Raw genomic sequence first — 22,973 nt, forward strand, 5'->3', positions numbered from 1 at the left:
TACTTGTAGTTTGGTTTGGGGGTAAGTTGTTGTTTGGGGTCTTGGGGTTTTTTGTTTGTTTGTTTCTGTTTCTGTCTTTGTTTTTGTTTTTGCTTTCTGTTTGTTTGGTTTGGTTTGGTTTTTAGTTTTGTCTGTTTATTTAGAGATAGGGCCTTACTCTGTAGCTCAGGCTGATCTCAAATTTATAGCAATCCTCCTGCCTCGGTCCATGACATGAGCCACCACATTATACTCAATATAAATACTACATGGCACAGGAGTCCCCAGAAATAAAGTCCCAAAGACCCAGAGAGCACATCTATTGTGTTTGGATTCAGGGAACAATAGGCAAATATATAGAAGGGTAACAGGCTAAATGGTGACAGCAACATGGACACAAAGACCTGCCAGGACCTGTCTGTCCCTGTGTTGCCTCAGGGGAAGACGCTTTCTCTAGCACGTAGAGTGGGACCTGTCTGGAGGGAAGGTCCTATTACTTGCTATGGTTCATTGTCAATGGCCAGGCTCACAAACAGTCAACGATGTCTTTATAGGCAACTCCTACACAGAACAGAGGGGAAGGGTTGGAGTAATGAACAGTTTCTATGATCAGTCTTGGAGAATGAAGTGTCTATAACTTGCTTTAGCAGGAGAGAGGGGGTCAGAGCACAAGGCAGGGAAAGTCAAAGTGGCTTTGTGATGACTTTTCAGTGCCTGACAGTATAAAACCCTAGGGACATACACGAGCAATGCCCCCAGCTCACTCCTCTCTCTCTCTCTCTCTCTCTCTCTCTCTCTCTCTCTCTCTCACACACACACACACACACACACACACACACACACACACACAAAGAGATATGCACACACATACATACATGCACACATACAAGTACACATGCATACCTGCATAAACATACACACAAATGCATACACACACACACACACACACACACACACACACACACACGACAAGACCTACCAAGCATACCCTTGAACTTGTGATCATCTTGTTTCTAGAGGGATCACATAATAAACACTAAAACTGCTTAGACTTTTTATTATGCTTGGAGACTGGAAAAACATGAGAGGACTCAAAAATGTTACAATAAGAAATAATTCTTCTAAAGGAGCAGACAAAGGAATACAGGCCCTCCCCCACCCGAGACAAAGCAATGTGCAGGCAAAGGTTGCTTCCCTGTGATTAAGAATCAGTACAATTAAAAATTTTAAGTAGCTGATTGAAGGATAATGCAGCAGATTTTATTCAGCCTCACATACCTCCAAGGACACTGAGATCTCCTTTATTACTTTTACTGCATGTGCGCATTTTCCTTTAGAAATAAAAATTAAACCTCTATTCAATTCCTTCCAAAGGCATTTTTACTTCATGCTAATAATGGTTTTCATGAAACATCTGTAGCAAATTTAAATGCTCCCTTTTTTTTTTATATTTACAGCATCAAAGAAACCAATGTAAAATATGAATATACATAGGGATAAATAAACATACATTGCTAACCATCCACCTTGTATGGCGAGCAGCGCTCACCTCTGCTTATCTGTTTACCTCGGGGTAATTATCATCGTCAAGGACATCCATGAGAAAGTGCTTCAGTTCTGCTTTGCCATCCCATTAGTCACTCTAGTCAGCTCAATGGTGTTCACCTATATCCAGGAACCAATGGTTTACCAATTCTCCCACAATCCTTCAGTCCAGCCAAACTAAACATTACTTTCCACTGTTTCAAATTTTTTGTTTGTTTTGTTATGACTGAATGCTTAGAAACTAAAATAAAATTTGAACACCAGGTTAAAAAAAAAAAAGAACATCCATGAATACGTGGAGGGATGGAAGTTAACTTCAAAAAATCATTTTCTCTCTCTCTTCTATATCCAATCTTTTATGACATAAATAATCAGAAATTAAGATACATTTGCTGTAACTCTTCCAGTTCTTGAAGAGCCCAGTTTTCGTTTACAGGGGTCGACACAGAAGATGAGAATGACAGAACTGAAGACTATCTGTGAGTCCAACAGTAGCACTGACAGCAACGTACAATTTCCTCCTTCCCAAGCACTGATTCCACTTAACACAGCCCCCTCCAATGTGAACAATGCACACCCAGGTCCTCACTTGGGACATGTGCCATAGTTGGAGTTTGATACTGTCAAGCAAACTTACTAACAGCCTTACTATCAGTGAGCAGCAGTCAAAGACCTAATCCACGTCTTTAGAAAAAAAATCGCATACAATTACAAGATTTAAAAAAAAAATGGCAGAGGGACTGGAGAGAAAGGCTCAGAGGTTAAGAACACTGGCTGTCCTTCCAAAGAATCCAGGTTCAATTCCCAGATCCCACAAGGCATCTCACAACTGTCTGTAATTCCAGCTCCAGAAGATCTGACACCCTTACACAGACATACATACAGGCAGAACACCAATGTACGTAAAGTAAAAATAAATTTTTAAAAAGAAAAAGAAAAATGGCAGGATATTGAATTGAAGCAATCTAACAATGTGTCAATTATCATTGAGAAAATAGACTTGACTCAGCTCTATGGATCAGCTTTTACTAGCCTACCCCTGCAAGTGGGTATTTTTATGCCTCAATGGCATTTAATTTCTCCAAATCATCCAGAGACAAGCTGTCTTTTCCTCTATTTCCATGATTGATAAGATTGACTGTCCATTGCTTTGGTTACTATTCTGCCCAGTGTGCTATGTAGATGTGTAGACAACACTTAGATGTTCAGATCATGAGTAGTAATGTAAAGATCTAGAAACATCTCTCTAGGAAATCCCATGCTTCAACCTTTTGAAGAATGACATACACAATATTTTCTACTCAGTTCTGCAACTCTGAAGTCATTATCCTCTTTCCTGAACTTTCTTATCCTCCTAGCCACATGTCATCTTAATCTATAACCCCTGCTCTATAATTTGCTCATGTCTCACATGTGCCCACTGCACATCTTTCCATTCCATAAAGAACATTGTTCTATATTTCAAGTTTAATAGTTAATTATATGAAATGGAATGTTACACATTCATGTATGAGTACCTATAACCACAGTTTGCAATTTTGAAGTTTGGGAAACCCATGCTATTGTTACAAAAAAAAAAAAAAAAAAAAAAAAAACCAAAGATTGAATTTCTGAAAGTTAAACTTCCCAGTAAAGCACAGAAACTGTGTTCCAAACAACATAGCACCTAATGTCCTGACAATCTTCCAGATGCTTTACACACATTTGTTCTAATTATTTTCCTTATTTTGTTGATTAGAAAGTAGACCCGTGTTTTGTTTTTCTTCTAACAGAGTTAATGTGTCTGGTTTGATGCTGAGATCTTTAATCCACTTAGACTTTAGTTTTGTGCAGGGTGATAAATAGGACCTATTTGCATTTTTCTACACACAGGCATCCAGTTAGACCAGCACCTTTTGTTGAAGATGCTATCTTTTTTCTATTGTATGGTTTTGGCTTCTTTGTCAAAAATCAAGTGTCCGTAGGTGTGTGGGTTTATTTCTGGGTCTTCAATTCTATTCCATTGATTCACCTGTCTGTTTCTATGCCAGTACCATGTAGTTTTTATTACTGTTGCTCTATGGTACAGCTTGTGATCAGGCATGGAGATACCTCCAGAAGATCTTTTATTGTATAGAATTGTCTTAGCTATTCAGTGTTTTTTTTTTTTTTTTTTTTTTTTTGTGTTTTTTTTTTATGAAGTTGAGAATTGTTCTATCAAGGTCTGTAAAGAATTGTGTTGTCATTTTGATGGGAATTGCATTGATTCTGTAGATTGCTTTTTGTAACATGGCCATTTTTACTATGTTAATCTTACTGATTCATGAGTATGGGAGAACTTTCTATCTTCTGATATCATCTTTCTTCAGAGACTTAAAGGTTTTTTTCACATGTTTTTGTGGCTAATGTGAAGGGTGTGATTACCCTAATTTCTTTCTCAGCCTATTTGTCTTTTGTATACAGGAGGGCTACTGATTTTTTTTTTTACTTGATTTTGTATCCAGCCACTTTGCTGAAGGTGTTTATCAGCTGTAGGAGTTCCTTGGTAGAATTTTTGGGGTACTTATGTATACTGTTATATCATCTGCAAAGAGTGATACTTTGACTTTTTCCTTTCTGATTGTATATTCCTTTGGTCTCTTTTAGTTGTCTTTTTGCTCTAGCTAGGACTTCAAATACTATATTGAAGAGATATAGAGAGTTGGCAGCCTTGTCATGCCCCTAATTTCAGTGGAATTGATTTAAGTTTCTCTCCATTTAGTTTGTTGTTGGCTACAGGCTTGCTATATATTGCCTTTATTATGTTTAGGCACGTGCCTTGAATCTCCGATCTCTCCAAGACTTTTAACATGAATGGGTGTTGGATTTTGTCAAATGCTTTTTCAGTATCTAAGGAGATGATCATGTGGGGTTTTTTTTTTTTCTTTAAATTTGTTTATATTGTGGATTGCATTGATGGATTTCCACATATTGAACCACCCTGCCTGCATGCCTGGGATGAAGTCTACTTGGTCATGGTGACTGAGAATGAGGAGTAGGGACTGCCTCTGACATGGACTCTGGTGCCCACTTTTGATCACTTCCCCCTGGTGGGGCAGCGTTTCCAGGCCACAGAGGAAGAGGATCCAGGCAGTCCAGATGAGACTTGATAGGCTGGGGTCAGATGTTAGGGAAGGAGGACTTCCCATCTCTGAGGACTAGGGGAGGAGGCATAATGGAGGTAGGGTGGGCCTGGGAGGTGAGAAGGGAGGGGGCTACAATTGGGATGTAAAGTGAATAAATTAAAATTTTTAAGTAGATGCATATGGAGAAGTAACTGCCCAAAACCATATATATTATCTGAGAGCCACATGCTGTCTTAAAGGTCTAGTTCTAACACACCCTGCTATTTACTGCTTCTATGGTTTTCTGCCCTTTTTCAGTAAATCAATGTATCCTAGATCTATTTTTATCGGCAAATGTTATGATTAATAAGTTTGATAGATTTGTCGATGTACTCTAAATTTTGTCCACCTCCAGCTTGGCTCTCAGCAATCAGCATTCCCCTGTGAAATGGAATAGTTACAGAACTGAGACACTTCTTCCAAATAAAGATGTAAAGTCAAAAAGATACAAAGCCCTGGCGCCTTCACATCTTTGTCTGTTTGGTAGATTTCATCCCATTCTTTGAAAACTATGCCTGCCGAGCCCACATGTAAAGGATGATAAAAGAGAACCTCCATAGAGAGAAATTTTAAAACATTATTTCTAAGGATGTTGCTGTGGGGAGAAGAAAAATAAACTGCTCTTTGGCTTATTCCACCCACATGAAAAATGGCCCAAGCACATGACATATTGACTGCGGACTAGCTGGACCCTCTCAGATTCTGTGCACAGACCCTCAGTGAGGATCTGATTCATGTTCAGAGCAAAAACAAATAAATAAATAAAAATTAACGTGACCCTTTGAGCTCCCAAAATGGAAATTCTTGATTCCTAAAGTGTCCTAATGACTTATGACCTCCTGAGTTTTTATTTATGTTTTCATTACCTACAATACTGATTCACTAAAAGTTTCATAATCTAAAAAGATTTCCCTCTAATGATATTAAGTCCTGATAGTTCCACCAAAATCCAACACTCTGAGCACATACATACAATACATAAGGTATTGTAATTGGCTACTATACTTAATAACAATAAATATAATATAATTTCTATGTTAAAGAACTTCAAATTTATATAATGCAGGATATGGGGGAATTATAATAAACACTATTAAATAAATATTGTATCTAAAAAGGTACAACCACGGATTAAACCATGATATTGTCATTTTAGTAATAAAGCTGTGTAAGTTGCCTTGGCTGATAGGTGGTCACATATGGAGGTGGGAGGCTAGTCACCTCTGAACCTCCAGGAGAAACAACACTTAACATTCTACCATGTTGGGACTCAGGAAACATACCAAAAACTACAGCACTTTGTCCTGTTTAGAACTTTGAACTACAGTGGACTATACAGCCTTTCTTGCCCCTCTGTTCTCCAGCCTTCTCACTTCCCTTGAAGGAGTTACAAAAAAACAGAACTCTCCTTCCCTGAAAAAGCAGACCATGAGCTCTGTGGTGACTTTTATCACTGCTATGACCAAATACCTCACATCAGGCAACACTTTTGCTTGTTGTTCAAGAAGGGCCACAGTTCATCACGTCAAGTAAGTCATGGCGGCAGAAGCGCACATGACAGCTGGTTACACTACACCTAGAAAACAAGAGAACGGACAGAAAATATGTCCAGAAACACCCCCAAGGCCCAGCGCTAGTGATTTATTTCTCCAGTAGGACTACCATTTCCCTAACCTTCCAAGCCACATTATCCTCTGAGGCCAAGTGTTCAAACACATGAGCCTATAGGGGACACTTCACATGCAAGCCACAACAGTTACTGCTTTCTTTTAGCTTTGTCCTTAAGGTGGTCATTCCAAAAGGGTCTAGTCACATCTCTAAGGGGAAGAAATATCCCATAGACGAGAAAAGAAGAATCTGAACAAACTGGTCTTGATTGGTTTCTCTCTCAAATGCATTGCTGCCATTAACTCAAACCCTATTTATTCAACTTTCTGCATGGAAATACATACACTATTGAATCTAGGCATATACAGTTCATTCATAAGGCAGTTTGATAATTATGCTAAAGTTATTTTTATAAAAATATTCTGTATGTTTTATAAAATATACTCTATATTTTATAAACTATATATTTCATAAAATTTTTTATTAAAAATTTTTTTCAGTTTCTCTCTTAACTCAGATATCACCCAAATAATTGAGACTGTATTATATTTTTATCAAGATTTACATCCCAAAAACTGAGCAGTTATTAGTCTATTCTTAACCCTCTAATGCTAACTTGGTTTCCTCCCAGCATACATCCCAGAGATACTTGCACATTGTAGCTTTCCCTGATCAAGCTCCTCTCCTGATGTCACCTGGACCTCTCCTGTCACTGAACTCTCTACTTCCTCCCTGTGTACATCCCAGATACACTTCCATTTTGTAGCGTTCCTGCTCCAGATCCTCCCCTGATCTTCCAGACCTCTCCTGTGGCTCCATCTCCTGCTGCCCCTTCTAACTCCTTCTCCCCTGGTTGGCAGGAAGTCCATCCCTATTCTCTCTGCTGCTCAGCAATTGGCTGTAAGCTGTTTTGTTGGTATATCGGGACAACTGGGAGCAGTGTTTACACAACATTGAGACAGGAGATTCTCAGAACAAGGATTACAACGAGATATGGGGTGGGGTACATAAATCAACATTTGAATTACAGAGTAACCTTCTGCCTACCTAACTGTGACTGGCCTTCATTAGAGCAGTGTCTTCCTGCAGCTTATGGAAACTCATAACTGGCCAAAATGTCAAGAAAAGTGGTGAGGGTGGAGTAAGCACTCAGCTCTGAATAGGACAGCTATGTGACCACCACCTGCTCCACTAAGGCTCAGGGAACATAGGTGGAAATGGGAACAGAAAGAATGTAAAAGCCAAAGGATAGAGAATACACAGCCAAAAAAAAAAAAAGCTGGTTTTTTTGTTTCCATTTTATTATTTTATTCATATTACATCTTGATTGTTAGCCCTTCCCCTGTTTCCTCCCATTCTTCCCTCCCTCCCACTTCCCCCCTTCTCCCCTCCCCTATGTCTGTGATTGAGGGAGACCTCCTCCCCCTATATATGCTCTTAGAATATCGAGTCTCTTCTTGGTAACTTGCTATCCTTCCTCTAAGTGCCGCCAGGTCTCCCCATCCAGGGGACGTGGTCAGAAAAGGGGCACCGGAGTTCGTGTGAGAGTCAGATCTCACTCTTCACTCAACAGTGGAGAATATCATGATCGTCGGCTAGGTCTTGGTAGGGGTTTGAAGTTTAATGCTTATATTCTCCTTGGCTGGTGCCTTAGTTTGAGGAGGACCCCAGGATCCAGACCTGCCTGTCATAAAGTTCTTCTTGTAGGTTTCCAGGACCCTGTGGGTCCTACTACTTCCTTATTCTTCCATGCTACTCTCACCTAAAGTCTCAATAGGATGTCCTCTCCTCTGACCCACTTTCTTGGTAAGTAAAGATTTTCATGGTACGTATCCCTTGGACTAGTGTTTTGATATAAGTGAGTATATACCATTTGTCTCTTTTTGCTTCTGGGTGAACTCACTCATTATAATAATTTCTAGATCAATCCATTTGTCCTCAAATTTCGGGAATTCCTTGTTTTATAAAATAGCTGAGTAGTATTCTATCGTGTAAATGTACCACAGTTTCTTAGTCCATTCTTCTACTAAGGGACACTTAGGCTGTTTCCATGTTCTGGCTATTATGAATAAAGCAGCTATGTTTTATTTAAAGCTGTTGTGTGATAGGGCATTTTCTGGGTATATTCCAAGGAGTGGGATAGCTGGGTCTTGAGGAAGCCTTATTCCCATTTTTCTGAGAAAGCGCCAGATAGCTTTCTAAAGTGGTTGTACTAGTTTGCATTCCCACCAGCAATGAAGGAGTGTTCCTCTCTCTCCATATCCTCGTCAACACGTGGTGTCATTTGAGTTTTTGATCTTAGCCATTCTGATAGATGTAAGATGGAATCTCAGTGTCGTTTTGATTTGCATTTCTCTGATGACTAACGAGGATGAGCATTTCTTTAAGTGTTTCTCGGCCATTTGATATTCCTCTGTTAAGAATTCTCTGTTAAGTTCCAAGCCCCATTTCGCAATTGGGTTGTTTGGTTTTGTGGTGTTTAATTTCTTGAGTTCTTTATATATTTTGGATATTAAACCTTTGTCAGATGAAGGGTTGTTTTGTCACCATGCACAAAACTCAAGTCCAAGTGGATTAAAGACCTCAACTTAAAACCAGAGACATTAATTCAGTTAGAGGAAAAGTGGGGAAGAGCCTGGGACACATAGGCACAGGAAACAACTTCCTGAACAGTACACCAACAGCCCAGGCCTTAATGTCAGCAATTAATAAATGGGACCTCATGAGGCTGAGAAGCTTCTGTAGGGCAGGAGACACTGTCGGTAGAAAAAGATGTTTTTTTGATGTGGTATACGCTGTTACACTCATGGACTTACTACAGAGGTCATCGTCTGCAGAAGACTGTGCCTGTGAATAATTCATTGTGAGTGGGCAAGGGATCTATGAGACTTCATCTCTCACTGAGAACAATTGGCAGTTAACACTTATTGCCCGGGGCTGGGGGCGGGGGAGGGCGCGGGGTCAGTGGTCCAAAAACACATAGAAGATATGAAAGGAATGGAGCTTGCTAGAAGAAGAGGTCCAGCTCTCTTTGGTAGCTTGGGATGCTGCTTGAACTTGAATCATCAGCCCTTTGGGTCTGCGGTTTGGGGAAGACCGCCTTGTATGTGTAACCAAATGCGAAGTTTGCTCACTAATCTCTCAAATCGGCAGTCCAGCTGAAGAATCTAGAATAGTGAAGGGATGACATTTTCCCTCTCCTACAGATTTGTGTAACCTTATTTTCTTGATGAATCAATTATTTTTATGGGGTCACTTACAGTGACATGGGAATTTACGGGCAACTACACCACTGAAGAAAAATCTCTGTCTCTCTCCTCTACAACTATTTACTGCCTAAATATCCTCAAGGACAGGAAGAGCCTGGTGAGACCTTATATAGCAATTATTGCTTTAATGAAAGGAATTGTCTCCTACCTCAGCCTTCATATTCTTGCCAGGGTCTGTAATGCAACCAGAGAGGGTTACGTACTGGGAATGTAATCTGAATACCTCATGGCCATGAGCTTTCGCCTCTTTGCCTAAGCACAGCTGTCGATCTGCAATGCCAGTGTAACACATAAGGCAGTGTTAGACTGTGCCAGGCCTTCACAATCACTCAATTCACGGAATGAAGCAATTTGTGTCCAAGTCATACAGCTTAGATTTATTTACACCAATTGAACCATTGAGTGTCATTTCATGTCCCAGCCTTGTTCTGATGATGGCACATAATTCAGGAATGCTGAATTGGAAGAGCCATCTCCTGGGAGTAGTTCACAAGAACCAGAATAACATGCACCTGCTTTGTCAATTTCCATTTAAGCAGAATTAGAGGTTACCTTAACAGATGCTCTGAGCACTAGTAATGAATGAGCATTTTCCCTCTGTGGATATTATAATAAATTCAGAAAAGGTCCAGTTCTGACACCTAAAGGGCAGCAACTTTACATCACTGACAATATGCTATTAGCAGTCATTTTCATGGCTGTTCTTCAGGCTTGGAGTAGGGAGGCTTGTGTTTTTGTTTTATGGCACCGTTGTGGCATTTTCCAATTTGGGCTGGAGCTCATTTGATGTGCGGAAGCACTGCCATTTTTCACATAAAGTGTAACGGTGGCTATTCATAGATTCCATGCACTCAGGAGCTCACCACACACTGGGGTGTTATACTCATAACCAACTATACAATCAGCAATATTCTCAGTCTAACAGGCCAGGATTAGATCTTCATCCTCTTTCCCAAAGTGTGTCCCCGCACAGGATTTTCCAAATGTAGCCCTGCTCCTCTTATCATTCATGTGTTTAGCTCAGCCCTAATGTGTGTATCTGAGCAGGATATTTTTTTATTCCTTTAATGTTCTACCTTCAAACATTTTCTGAGCCATTCTTGCAAAAACAAAAAAGCAATAAGAAATTCCAAACTCTTTCAGATATTCCAGAGCAAGCTTATGTAAATAAACTTTTAAAAATTACAAAGGCTCAAATGAATTGGTTATAACTTAGCTGAAGAGATAACATTCAACTTGTTTTTTCCAAAGAATAATGGAGGAAGGCAGCACGAGACAGGGAAACTAAAGAAAGAGAAAAGACAAGGAGAGAAAAGCTGTTTTTGATTTAATCACCTGGGGATGGAAGAGGTGGCCACACCAAAGTGAAGCCAGACCTCTGTGACAGCATTAAGCTAGAATAAAGAGACTTTAAGTACCTCTGTGGATAAATTCTCCACCACAAAGCAGGGTGTCTATTTGCTGGACTGTGTTAACATGGCATTGAAGGAACTTGGAAAAATGGCTCAGGTGTTCAGGGCATCCACTACTCCCTTCCAGAGGAACTGAGTTCAGTTCCCAGTGCCTGCCCTCGGACACACAGACACATACACAGATGCACACACAACCACATAATTAAACCAAATCTTGAGGTTTGAGGTTGGAGAGATCACTTGGCGGTTAAGCATACTTGCTGCTCTTCCAGAGGACCCAGCTTGCATTCCCAGCATCCACCTGGTGGTTCACAATAGCCCACAATCCCATTTCTTGGAGATCCATTTCTCTCTCTGGCCTCTGTGGACAATGGTCTCACATGTTGTACATACACAGAAGCTAAACACCCATACACTTAAAACTAAAATAAAGATGAATTTAAAGATAAATAAGATAAATCTTTTAAACAATGTGATCTAGAAGGCACTATCATTTCAGGTGTCTTGTTTAGACTTGGGGACAGCTAGATAATTTTCATCTTGGTTGAGGGGACAGTTCAGAAGTCCAGAGTTGTTTAAAATGACAGAACTCACTGGAATGTTTCAAGCAAGCTGGGCACGTACAAGCTCTTGCTCAGCCTTTGAAGTGAAGGGCAGTGTGCAAAGAGGTAAGAGCTGTGAATTCCCATGCATGAAGGACTGACAGCACCAAGGAAATGCAGTTCACAGGAGGTGGGACAGCTCTGACTCACAGGTGACAGCTGCAATTGCTTACTAGACATTGCTTTGGTCTAGTTTTCACATATATTTTTGTTTGTTTGTTTCTCCTCATATTGTCTCCCACCTGGTTTGGCGGCCTTAAAGCTCCTGTGATTTTCCCAATATATTCAGGGGTTGCGGGGTGTTCCACAGCCTCTGGTTAATGTCTGAAACTATGAACAGCACCAAGTCTGACAGATTCTGCATATGTATCTGACAAATTTGGATTCCTAAATTGGGCATAAAACAAGACTAACAATAGTAAAATTAAACAATTATAACAGAATATGGCATTAGCCGCAAAATGACTAATACTTTATTCCCAAATCTCTTATAGCATAGTACACCTTTCTGGTTGTAAAGAACAAAATATCAGAAAGGAGCCACTAAGTATGACTACTGAACTGGCTGAATGTTTCTACAAGGCTGTGTCAGTGACAGGCTCTATTAATCTAAAGTAGGAACTGCACTTGCATATGTACATATCAGTGTATATGTACACACACACACATACACACACACACACACACATATATATATATATAATTTCTGATTTAAGCAGAAAACAAATTTTATTAAAAAAAAATACAAAATCTCCCACCATCTGGTTTATCTTTCTGAAATTTTAACCTAACCTTGTAAAATTCCAGTCTGTAAATACTAAATTGAAAACTCCAGAAATAATGTATTCATCTTAAATTGCACACTTCATTGGTTACATTTCTCACTGCTATGACCAACTGCCACCTCACCCTTCTAAAATAATACAATCAGCCAGGGGACCAAGTGTGTTATACAAACTTGCATTTCACATCTAAACTATAACATTCTACCTCTAGTTCCCATTGACTACTGTCAAATCGTAGTGCAAAATGTATTCAGTTCAACTTCAACCGTTGCTATAATGTTGCGTTTCAATGCTGCTCAAAATTCTAAATGCTTCTGAGACTCATCAAAGCAGTATTTTACCTGTGGGCTCTTGTAGCTTTTTTTATAAAGTTATGTATTTCCAGTATAAAACAGTACAAAGTAAGCATCTCCATTCTCAAATAAAAGAATGAGGGAGCTGGGAGTGGTGGCGCACGCCTTTAATCCCAGCACTCAGGTGATCGCTGTGAGTTTGAGGCCAGCCTCATCTACAAAGCGAGTCTAGGACAGCCAAGGCTACACAGAGAAACCCTGTCTCAAAAAAAAAAAAAAAAAAAAAAAAAAAAAAAGAATGAGGAATCTAGCAAGTAAAGATCAAACCAAAACTAACCAGGACAACTGCAGCTCTGTGTTCAGCATCTGGGGCTCAGTATAACACAATCTGGGACCTAATTGGGCTGAGCAGCCCTCCCACCCACCACATCCCTCCAGTCCCGTCTCCAGCAGCACATGTAATCTCACTTGGGCCAGCTACACCCAGTGCTTGCTGCCTTCTTCAATCGACACCATGTGCTTCTGGCATCTCCAATATCAGCAGTCTGTACTGCAGCTTAAGGCTTCAGCTTCACAGACAACATCTTGATGGAGTAGGAAGGAAAAGTGGAGCTGCAGTCAGACCAGGTTCTAAATCTCAAGGCTTTCCTCCAGTCAGACCCCACCTCCCAAATGGTCCACAATCTCCTAACACATAAGCCGATGGTGGACTTTTTACACCCAAACCTCTACACACACCACGTTAAGTAGCATAACAGCATCTCATACTGCCTCATCCTCCCAGGACACACATAATCACTTTTATCTAATGTAAACATGTCATACATGCTACTCACCCCTTACCTACTTAGTAGTAGCCTTCTCATCTATCACATTGACGATCATGGCTTCACGGCACTCGTAAGTAATCCTTAGTCTACTCAGTTATGGTCCTAAAGCATTAGTATAGTATTCAGTTTTTGATTACCACTTCTATTGCTTATCATTCCCTTACTTGTAATAATTATAAATTAGTTATAATTATAAATTATTATTTTAAATATATCTATAAATTCATTATAATTTTAAAATAAACTTTATTGCTGAATAATAATAATAATAATAATAATAATAATAATAATAATAATAATAATAATAATAATACATTAAACTTTACAGGAAAACATCTAGTATATACAGGGCTCAGTACCATCCATAGTTTCAGGCCTCCACTTGGGCTCTTGGAACACAATCTCTATGGATAAGGGATGAATTGCCGTTATCTTTTCAAATCCATTCACTTAACAATGCGACAATAATACTCAGATGAGTTACAAGACCACTGTGGCTCATTTCCTAACAGAGCAGAGCAGGGACTAAAATGTCTATCATTTCAATGTCCTTCCTACCATGCTACATGTACTAATTATTTTGAGTATTATTTCTATTATAAACTGACTATTTTTTGTCAACATTTTTTAAAAAGGTTATTCTGGATTATATTTAGTTACTTGACAGTCTTATAACTTATTCTGTCTAAGGTAGACAGACCATGCTGTGAGGCTTAGGAAAAGACAGTGCGACCTAGGAGAAACAGCTCAAAGATTAGCACGTGAAGACATGACCAGTTCATGCTAAAGCATTCCCAGGGAAAACTGCCCTCCATTACAGCAACATCCTTTTGAATAGCATTACACAATTGGATTTCCCACTCAGAACCCCAGCACTTTATTAAAACCCAGCTCCTCGATACGCATACATACTCTACAAAGAAAAAGATTTCTTTAAAAGACTCAAACTTAATTTACAGCGATGACTTCATATTACACAGTTAGAATAACACACAACAGAACTTTTGACCCACTTGTAAGTGGCAACTTCTGTCTGGTTCCTTGTGGTTTTACAAACCCTTACAGTTGAGACTCTGTTTTTGGTCAGTTTGAAACTAATTTCTTCTCAAACTGTCCAAGCGCTGTTGATGGTCCTCTGTGTGTAATACATTTGCTTCCCTGGCTTCATGTCACGCTCACATATCAGATACAAGATTTTCTTTCTTTATAAAGTAAAACATCCTGACCTACACCCAACAACTGCTGACACTGCCTGTAGGATGTTTGCACTTCAGTGGCATTTCCCCAGACTTGCTTATCATCCATATTGTGTCACACCTGACACTAATATATCAAATATCTTCCTAAAACAGCTTCACTGATTCGAGCATTTTGAGCTCTCCCTAATTGAATTTTTAAGTTTTTAAACTTTATCTTCAGACATGGTGTAGTGAAAGGAGGTCTTTCAGAGCCATTCTTTGACACGTTGCTGCCTACCTTTCATTAAGATTCAAGTTGAAATCCAATCCACCACTGAGGTGACTTGCACGAGAATAGACCCCATAGACTCATATAAAGCATTTTAATACTTGGTCCCCGCCAAGTTAATGAAACTGTTTGGGAAGGATGAGGCAGAATGACCTTCTTGGAGGAGGTATATCACTAGGGGTAAGCTTTAAGATTGGAAAAGACTCCTACCATCCCCAGTGCGTTGTCTGCCTCTTACTTGTAGGTTCTATGTGAGTTCCCAGATGGTGCTCCAGGTGCTCATCACTACGCCTACCCTCTCCCCTCATAAGCCCCAAGACCCAGGAATCATAACCCAAATGAAGCTCTTATTTGTATAATTTGCCTTGGTCATGGTGTCTTATTAAAGCAATAGGAAGAAACGGAAGCAGAAGCTAGTGCCAGGGAGTAGGCTATAGCCATACAGAACTGACCATGTTGTATCTCAGAGGAATGTGGAAAACACTGGGATGCTGGACTAGAAGAGTGTTTGAATGCTGTAAGCAGAACTTAGTGAGCCATGCTAGTAGGGGCTCAAGAGACAATAGTGCTGAGAGCAATATGGGCTATGGAAGCCCAGCTCAAAAAATGTCAGAGAGAAACGATATCAGTAACTGGGCTAGAGATCATGCTTGTGATGTTGCAGTAAAAGGTGTGGCTGCCTTCTGCCCTGGTCCTAAGAATTTGCTTAAAGCTAAACTGGAAAGTAATGGGCTAGCTTCTTTGGTGGAGGAGATTTCAAGCCAGCCTTTTGTCTCTGTCGTGTCCTTATTAGCAATCACTCGTATAGGTCTGCAATGAAAAAAAGAGCAAGCGTGGCAAAAGGAAATACAAAATATATAGTTTGAGAATAAAAAGGGAACCCAAAAACTTGATGTTGGGGCCAAGGCTTGTGCTAAAAGAGATTAAGGAGAGGACTGATGCAAATTGGAATAAGAAGAAGGATGCCTTCAGACAAGACCCCACACAACTAAGCTTCTAGCCTGTGAGAAGAAAGGACCTAGTGAATTTTCTGCTCTAAAAAGTCATAATAAAGGGAAGCTGCTGCACATGTGATTCAAGGGGGCCAGGTGCCATCCCAAGCACGCAGCCAAACTTTGCAGTGTTGCTCATGTGGCGTTAGCTTTACAGTCACAAAAGACATATGAGCATGGAGGCTGTGGGGTCTTCTTCCCTGCTTAAGGAAAGCTGCTGGAGTCAGGAGTGTGGGGGAGGAGCCTCTCCATGGAGGCCCAACAAGGCCACCATGTGATGCTGTGAAAGTGAGGCCTGAGTTGAGTTGGTGTTGGAGATGACCGAGCAATAAGATGCCGGGCAGTGAGAGCTACAGGCCGGGGAGTAGATCCAGCCTAAGAGAAAAAAAGTGTGCTGCAGGCAGCAAAGCAGGAAGGGCTGGGCCAACGAAGCCCTCTGACATTAGACTTGGAGGTACAGAATTTAGAGTTTGCCTTCTAGGTGTTAATTTTGCTAGAGTATTTCCTAATTATGCACCAATTCCTCCTTTTGGGACAATAGTGTCATTGTATGTTGGAAGTATGTAATTTGATTTTTTTTTTAATTTATAAGGGATTAAAATTAAGAGATTACCTTGAGTCTCAGATGAGCTTTTGAGCTTCAGATTTTCTTTTTTTAAAAAATTGAGACTGGGCATGATGGGGAATTTTGAAGTTGGACTAAGTACATTTTGTGTTATGATACAACCACACAAGTCCTATGGGGGCCGAGGAGTAGAATCTGCTGGTTAGCCTGAGACTGGCTTCTGTGGGCCCATAGAATTGAATATGTGGTCTCTACTCAGTTTATGGAACTGTTTGGGAAGGAATAGGAGTTGCGTCACTGGGGGTGGGTGGGCTTTGAAGTTTTAAAAGCCTCCTGCCATTCCCAATGCCTTCTCTCTCCCTCCTGCCCGTGGATCAGCTGTGAGTTCTCAGCTACTGTTCCAGAAACACCTTCACTCCACCATCATAGACTCTAACCCTCTGGAGTAGTAACCCCAATTAAACTCTTTCTTTTATAAATTAGTCATGGTATTTTACGACAGCAATATAAAAGGAAGAAAATAAGATAACCACTAGGAAGAGATGAGGATTCAGTGAATGTGCCCCTCATCCCACTACAATATACTTATTTATGTCTTCACAAAAAAAAAAAAAAGCTCACGCGCGCGCGCGCGCACACACACACACACACACACACACACAAACACACACACACACCAGCTCATATCTACTACCAAGTGATTTACAAATCCAAATCAGAAAACCTACTCTTCCTATCCCCAGGTTTTCTTTAAACTCTACCTGTCCTTAGATAGAAGAGATTAAAACTACTTCAAACTGTATTATAAAGACTCCATCCTCTGGGTATAAAACTGCAAATACTCTGTAAAAGATAACCACAGCTTTGGGTTTTACAATTGATTATTTTTATAAAAACAAAATTACAGAACGTATTATATGTAACTTTAGCAAATAGTAGTGTTTCTTCCCATTCCCTCAGCCTAAACACTAAGTAAAAAGGCCTGGATATGAGCCAAAATCAAACTGGGCGGTAGAACAAAGCCACACTGAAGTTTTAACCCACTAATGCTAACCTGCTGAGCAGTAATTCCCACAGGGGCCAGCTCTGAGACACCATCTGTCCCCGCCTGTGGTCCAGTCAACCTAGTTTCTTTCCCTTAAATGATCTTAGCTAGCCTTGCTTGTGGCCGACCCTGAAAGAAAAGAAAAAAAAATTACGTATGTGACTAAGGTTCTTTTCATAATGTATTTAAGGTTTTCAAAGTGATGAGAAAAGCCTACGTGTTGTTATTTTAGCCGCCACAGTTCTTGCCCTCCGAGTAACCCACTTTATTTCTGTCTGTCTTCAACGGAAATCTAGAGTCCAAATGGTTAAAGCCCAAGAGGTGGGAGTGGGGTAGGAAAAGGCAAAACCTTGTTCACAGCAGGATCCCTGAAAATATCAAAACACGGTCTGTCGTCGCCTTTTGTGACAGCAGCCCTTCAGCTGTTTGCTCAGTTTCTACGAACTTCGTGATGAATGAGGTTTTTCCAAGGGCTTTTACACACAGCTCTATTATTTCACCGGGGCTCACTGAGTGCTTTAAACAGACGAAGACAAAGAAAGCCAGCCATGTAATTCAGCGTCTGATTGCTTTTCCACATGTCAGTCCTGAACTGCACAACTCTCCCTTGAGCAGCTTCGAGTGGCTGCCTGATTGAATGCGCTGAAGGCTGATAAATTTGGGGATGCTCTTTCAACACAAGGAAAACAGCGTCGAGGTGGAACATGTTCTACAGCAGTCAGTGCATCACAGCGTGCAGCACACCTCTGATGGAGGGAGAAGCTACTGAGTCCACCCCATTCCAAGTTACCAGCAATACCTGGAGGACACTAGCTGCCCTGTGTGTTTTGAAGTGTTAACTGTAACCGTGGACTTTAAGTAATAATTGGTTATTGCTTTTAAAATAATTTTAAGAAAGAGCAATTGCGGAAATAATTCTAAAAGATACAGAGAGGAAAGGATAGATGAAATTTGCTCTCTGGACCACATTTTCTATTGCCTAGGAGAGGAAAAAGTACACTGAACTTGTTTCAACGTGTGCATCCAGGTGCATATGGAGGCTGGAGGTCAATGTGGAGCACCCACCTCCATCACTGTCCACGCTACATTTTTGAGAAAGGGCCTCTCGCTGAATCTGGAGCTCATCCACTCATTGGCTACACTGCCTGGCCAGGATCCCAACAATCCCCGTCTCCAGCCCTCAGCACTGGGGTTATAAACATATGCCACCATACCTGGATGTTTACGCAGGCGTTGAGGATCTGACCTCGGGTCCTCATGTTCGTGCAGTGAACATGTTACCCTCTAAGCTATCTCCCAAGCCTGTCCACTTATTGTAATGTGGCAGCGCTTCCAAGACAGGATGAGAAAGGTAGCATATCCATCTGTAAGCCATGCCTTCTGAGGTCAAGTAGATAAACCCAATGACAGTAGAAGAAGTGGCGCTGGGAGCAGAGAACAGGATTTAACCTTAGGATACAATTTAGTGCAGGTAATGATGGCTTGCCACTCTACCTCCATGGTTCTACTTACCTGACATCCCTTCCGTGTGCTTTGTCAATGTCCCTTGAGAGCGATTTTTCCCTGTGCATTACTTTGGAAGAGTTCATTTAAAGGCTTTAAGTAACACATCCCTGGTAGAAGCTTGCCCCTGGATTCCAGGCATAGTCCATTCCACACAGCTAAATAACAAGAGCTCACGGGAAAATTATGCATAATCGATAGTCTGTCCACTGATTCAAATACCCTAGGGGTCCATTTCTGCACTTTATTGTACATACATATTCTACCACAAGAACAACGGTGGCTATGAATTCATGTGCAGCTGTTTCGCTCCTGCTAGGGCACGATTTTTTTTTTCAAGAGCTTTGCAAGAGCAGATGTTTTAAGAGCATAATAAGTACATGTCTTTCTTCAACAGATGCTTTTATACTCACATAAAAGAACATAGATATTCTATTGTCCTTTTCATACTGGAGGGTAAGGTACAAACTACTGCCCTCGGTTTCCCTAGACCTTAATAAACAGATATTTTCTTCTGTCCTCCTCCCTACAAATACCGCCAACCTCCCTCCGTCACCCTCATGTCCTTGGAGAGTGGCATTTCCCTCCGTGTTGGCTCTGATTCTCCCCTCCTCCTCCCATTGGATTGTTTGCAATTGACTTTTGTAAGCTGGAGCAAACTGAATGCACCAGTGTCCTAGACAGAATGCCATTTTTCTCTGTTGGGTTTGTACCTGCTCCAGATTGCTGAGTTTAGACAACGGCTTATTTCCTGAGAGTTAAGATACCCTTCTGCTTGAACTTGCTACAGGGTCCCCTACCACATTTTTAATATAAAAATCTGTCACCATGGTAAATAATCTTCTGCCACACATTCATCAGATGAAGCTACCAATCTTGCCATTTTCACATAAGCAGAGTGGTCTGGGGGTCTTTTAAGTGTGGAACACTGGTGGAGCTATTAGCATGATAGGTGAGTCTCCAATATACCTCTGTAGATACAGAAGAGTATTTTTGTGGGACTTGCTCCCTGGGAGTTATAAAGTGCTTTTTTTTTTTTTTTTTTTTTTTTTTAGATTAGTGCAGGCATCCAAGCGGGTTCAGGACTCTTCTAAGTTCAGAATGTTTTGAGGTGCTAACTGGAATGAGAGACTGATTTCCCTTTTCAAATAAACACAGCCTTCCACATGTGCATTCGGTACTCACATACCAGATAGTCTCCTGCTTCCCATGATGTCAATCAGCCATTCAGAGCTCCAGCATTTCTTTCCAAATGGCCATGTGTATCCATCGCAGCTCAGGGCCAATCATCCCATCAACACTTACAAGTTGTCTATCATTTATCTGCCTTGTTATGGGCTTGAGACGACAGAGTTAAATGACTACTCTTTGGTGAGGATTAAATACCTAAGCAGATTGTTCAATTAAATAATGTTTGGGCAGAAGACATCACACAGAGAGCTAGGAAAAGCACTCTTTCTGGAAACAAAATGAACTCAGAGAATGTGAATATATCCATAGAAAGAATCATACTTAGCTTTCTGTTCATTTTAATACACTCCTGTCTGACTGGGAGAGGACACTGATCCTTCTTGGGTCAAAACAAACGGTAGACACGTGCACCCTCTTACAAGATGTTACACGGAACTCCTTTGCAGTTGTAGAATTCCAACAGAAATTCCAACACAAAGGGCAGTGGATGGTAAGGAACTACCTTCTACAGAGAGATGTTACATTAGTCACATAAGACTTCTCAGTGGTGACAAGCCAGTCCATCAGTGTCCAGTACCCTGCCTCTAGCCCAGGTAAAAGAAAGATGGAGATTAATTAAGGTGGTATTTAAAGGGTGGGTTGTGAAGCAGTAGAAAAGTTGAATACAGTGCCCACCATCTCTAGGAAAAAAAAAAGAGTTCATCGATGACCCTGGTATTTTCTACAGACAGGGGGAAAATCTTGCAGTCAGCTTCCTGCTACATGTATAAGCAGTCAGCCTTATGCAAATAACATGGAATGCAAGAAAATTCTTGAGGGGGAATTAGTACATATCCCTAACATTGGGGAAAATTCGCTCAGCAAAGACATATGTCAGCTCCATGCCTTTAAAAGCATAGAGCTGGAATCTGTTTCAGGCAAATGACAACAGGACAAAAATTACAGGGCAAAGAACAAGGGCAGCATTTATTCAAACATCAGTGGTGATGCTTGATGTTTCCCGTGGTCAAGGGACACTTTAGAGAGGAGCAAGAAAGAAAATGCCTTGAAAGGCACACATTAAACAAGCTCACTGCTGAAAAGCTTTCACCAGCAGGAAGAGCCTGTGTATACCAGTGGGGCAGGAAGGGTCACAGCCATCTGCAAGCCAAGAAAAGACAAATTGTCTGGCACATTGATCTTGGACTTCCAGCCTCCAGAACTGTTAGAAAGTAAGCTTCTGTTGGTCAAGCTGCTCTGCCTATAGCTGGAAGAGCCAAATTCATAAAGATACTGAGTTGTAGCTAGGGCATCTGCTATGACCCGTATGAGAAAAAAAGAAGAGGATGGAGAGATGGACACTGTGTGAACCCTGGTGCAAGCAGGAAGCATCAGTGACCGGGTAACAGCAGCAGCCACATCAGTCTTTGTCCTTCTTCTAAGTTCCTTCTCCCCTTACAACTGACCCTGGTGGGAGCAAGGAAGTGCGCACACAGGGAAAGAAGTGCAGAAGCAGCACATAGTGAAAAATGAAGGTACAGCCTGAGCCGCAAAGGCGTCTAGGATGTGTGGATCGAGAAGAAAATTGAAGTTTGCAAGTAAACTCTGTGTGTGTGTGTGTGTGTGTGTGTGTGTGTGTGTGTACACACACACTTGGCACAGGTCACAGGTGAATGTCAGAGAACAACCTTGAGTAACAGTGGCCACCTCCTATACCTCATGTGACATAGGGTTCTCCTCTGCTGCTGGACATGCCATGCTAGCTGGCCCTCACGCTTCTGAAGTGCCTTCCGTCTCCACCTCCCAGCTTGTCCTAGGAGGACAGGGATGACATGCACCACTGTGACTCTTCAGTAGTCTCTGGGAATGCAAACTCAAGTCCTCACGTTTGTGCAGTGAGTGATTTCTGGACAGCCCCAAGATGGACTTTTTTTTTTTTTTTACCCCACTTTAAACTAGAGTATTCTTATAAATGATACAAGATGAGAAAGAAATTTTCTCTGAATGCTAGATGTGGTGGCACATGCCTTTAATCCCAGCACTCAGGAGGCAGAGGAGGCAGGTGGCTCACTGTGAGTTTGAGGCCAGCCTGGTCTACATAGTGAGTCCAGAACAGCCAAGGCTACTCAGAGAAACCCTATGTTGAAAAAAAATAAAAAATAAAAAGAACTTTTCTCTGAAGAAGTGTGGTGGCAGAAGAGAGAATCACTCTTGGCTAAGCCAAATCAGCTCTGTCAAAAAAAACATGTCACCAGCTCTGTGAGAACCTATGCGGCTCCAAGGCACAGATAAGAAATGCCCCTATGTTCTAGGTGTGGCTGCTGTGTCACGTGTGTATCAGTAAGTAGCAGAGAGGAAAGAAGCTATGTCTAAGCTCAGTGTTCTGACCTATGAGCATCTGAATGATCAGCGGCCTAACTTTCCCTGGTCAGGGAGCTAACCTGAGACAACCACCGGTCCAGCACTGCCCAGGTCTAGAGGAAGGGGAAGCTGACCATGCTAGCAATGATCTCATGAACAATGCAAAAGCAGAACATAGCACTCCTGAGACAACCCCTGAGATGACCCACACACTCAGAGACCCAGGCGCCACTAAGAGAATCAAGTGGTAGAGAAATGGAGGAAAAAGAGAAACAGAAGGATGTGGGCACAAAGACAGAAGCAGAACTGGAGACTCAAGGGTAGTGAGGAACAGCCTGATGTGAGTAGCCAGTGATGCCACCTGGGACCATGGTGGGGTCCTGGCCTGTGCTGCCACCAGGTGC

General features: G+C 41.2%; 1 non-coding gene across 1 annotated transcript; it reads left to right on the forward strand.

The window, feature by feature from the left end:
- The first annotated feature begins 22,502 nt into the window (after positions 1–22,502).
- Positions 22,503–22,630, forward strand: LOC127204821 (small nucleolar RNA SNORA17). The gene has a single exon (XR_007832522.1). It is a non-coding gene; the product is annotated as a small nucleolar RNA SNORA17 (small nucleolar RNA).
- Positions 22,631–22,973: the final 343 nt, after the last annotated feature.

The sequence above is a fragment of the Acomys russatus genome, chromosome 20, assembly GCF_903995435.1.
Source record: "Acomys russatus chromosome 20, mAcoRus1.1, whole genome shotgun sequence".
Lineage (NCBI taxonomy): Eukaryota > Metazoa > Chordata > Mammalia > Rodentia > Muridae > Acomys > Acomys russatus.